Genomic DNA, 3,124 nt, shown 5'->3' with positions numbered 1-3,124 from the left:
CTAAAATCCAAAAATTCTAAAAGGCTAAAATTCTAAAATGCTACCATTCTAAAATTCTAAAATTCTAAAATTCTAAAATTCTAAAATTCTAAAATTCTAAAATTCTAAAATACTAAAATTCTAAAATTCTAAAATTCTAAAATTCTAAAATTCTAAAATTCTAAAATTCTTTTTTTCTAAAATTCTAAAATTCTAAAGGGGGGGGGTTCTAAAATTCTAAAATTCTAAAATTCTAAAATTCTAAAATTCTAAAATTCTAAAATTCTAAAATTCTGAAATTCTAAAATTCTAAAATTCTAAAATTCTAAAATTCTAAAATTCTAAAATTCTAAAATTCTAAAATTCTAAAATTCTAAAATTCTAAAATTCTAAAATTCTAAAATTCTAAAATTCTAAACATGCTAAAATTCTAAAATTCTGAAATTCTAAAATTCTAAAATTCTAAAATTCTAAAATTCTAAAATTCTAAAACTCTAAAATGCTAAAATTCTAAAATTCTAAAATTCTAAAATGCTGAAGGTCTAAAATTCTAAAATTCTAAAATTCTAAAATTCTAAAATTCTAAAATTCTAAAATACTAAAATTCTAAAATTCTAAAATTCTAAAATTCTAAAATTCTAAAATTCTAAAATTCTAAAATTCTAAAATTCTAAAATTCTAAAATTCTAAAATTCTAAAATTCTAAAATTCTAAAATTCTAAAATTCTAAAATTCTAAAATTCTAAAATTCTAAAATTCTAAAATTCTAAAATTCTAAAATTCTAAAATTCTAAAATTCTAAAATTCTAAAATTCTAAAATTCTAAAATTCTAAAATTCTTCTAAAATTCTAAAATTCCAAATTTTAGGTCTCAAACTTTCAATTTCAGACATTTTAAAGATTTGAAAAAATTAAGAAATTCTAGAAAAATTAAAAACAAAAATCAAAAATCCAATTTTTCTGAAAAAAAACAATCAGTTGAAAAATCGGAAACCAGAAATCTTCACCTCCAACTTTTTTTATCATCAACAAGTTATTTTTTTTGTTATTTTTAGAATCTTTGTCTCTATTTTTTCTCTTCTGAAGAGAGAAAAAAAGAAGAAGATATAAAATGATAAATGGCACTAGAAAAAGAGTGAAAATAGAGGGAAAAATAGAACTAAAAACTACAATATGACCTGAAAAATCAATTTTTTAAAATTTATTTTCAGATTGTCAGAATCTCAAATTTTGAGAATATTTTCAGAAACTTCCAGAATTTCCAATTTGCGTTTCTGAAAATCAGAAATTCAGAGAATAAGCGATTTGGAGATTCTAGAAACTTTAAATTCCCAAACTTCAGATTCTGGAACGGAAAACATCTGGAAATCTAAAATTCTAAAGTTTCTGAAATTTTTGACATTCTAATATTGAAAATCTTCAGAAGTTGAAAATTCAGAATTTTAAATCTTCAGAAGTTGAAAGTTCAGGATTTTAAAATTACAACCTCAGAGAGCTTCTGATTTTAAAATCTAGGATTTGAGAATCTCAGAATTCCGGTGTTTCAGGATTTTAGAAATTTTCAGCTTTTCAGATTTTCAGAATATAAAAAAATTCAGAAATTCAAAAATTCAGAAATTCAGAAATTCAGAAATTCAAAAATTCAAAAATTCAGAAATTCAGAAATTCAGAAATTTAGAAATTCATAAGTTCATAAATTCAGAAATTCAGAAATTCAGAAATTCAGAAATTCAGAAATTCAGAAATTCAGAAATTCAGAAATTCAGAAATTCAGAAATTCAGAAATTCAGAAATTCAGAAATTCAGAAATTCAGAAATTCGGAAATTCAGAAATTCGGAAATTCAGAAATTCGGAAATTCAGAAATTCAGAAATTCAGAAATTCGGAAATTCAGAAATTCAGAAATTAAGAAATTAAGAAAGTCAGAAATTTAGAAACTAGAGTTTTTAATATCTACAATTTTCAGATTTCCTGGGTATCAGAATATCAGATTTTTCAAATTTTCAGAAGTTCAGAACTGGTCGGACCGTGGCCGACCGCGGTTCGGTCAAATATGAGTTTTCCTAATCTACTATACACATTTTTGTGTCAAGAAAAAGGGAAAAAAAACGTAAGGATTTCTGAGAGGAGCACAGAAAAAATAATATGCATAAATAATATAAATGAGCACACACACACACACAATTTTTGTCTGTTTTCTCTAACCACTCTCTCATCTTTCCACACTCTCTCTCTTCTTTTCTAACATAAATATATCGAATGTAACTAATCGGAAACGTCGTCTCCGATTTCAATTTCTTGTCTTGGATCTCTTAGAAATGTTTGGATCTTTGTGGATTTTGAAAGAGGAATAGAAAATTTGGAATTTATGGATTTTGAAACATTAGAAATATTCAAAATTCACAAAGTTGGAATCTATGAATATCTGAAATTTCGAATTTTCAAAAATCTTAATTTTTGAAATTAGTAAAATCCGACATTTGGAACTTTTGAATTTCTGAAATTCTGAGATTCTTAAATTCTGAAAATCGGGAATACTCAAAATTTTTGAAATCCTGAAGCTTTCAAACTTCGAAATTCACAAAGTCAGAATCTATGAAATTATGAAAAAGATCTGAAATTCCTAAATTTTGAAATTCTGAGATTCTGGATTCCAGAATTCTCAATTATCGTAATGCTGAAAACCTGAAAATCTTGAATTTCTGAAAATCGGGATACCATAAAACCTGTATTAGAAGGGCCTCTCTAATAGAAGGGCCCTAAACTTTCGAATTTCTAATTTTCAACCATTCTGAGTTTCTGAGATTCTAAAATTCTAAAGTGTTCAAATTCGGAAAATCGGAACCTTCAAAATTCCAAAATCCTAAAATTTCTAGAAGAATCTCAAAAACTAAGCTACCGTATTTCCTCTAACAGAAGCCAACCCAAACCCGTCAGCTTTAAGCTCAATTATTTCGGTTACTGTAACAGATATCAAAAATCTGTCAACTGATAAAAGATTGCTCATCTTTTGAGAAAGATTTTATCAATTGACAGATTTTTTACATCTGTTACAGGAAACGAGATAATTGGGCTCAAAGCTGACGGCGTGGGTGGGCTTCTATTAGAGGAAATACAGCAGAATTCAAAATTTTGGACATTTCGA

Source organism: Caenorhabditis briggsae, assembly GCF_000004555.2.
Source record: "Caenorhabditis briggsae complete genome, chrIII, whole genome shotgun sequence".
NCBI lineage: Eukaryota > Metazoa > Nematoda > Chromadorea > Rhabditida > Rhabditidae > Caenorhabditis > Caenorhabditis briggsae.
This window is presented reverse-complemented; position numbering follows the sequence as displayed.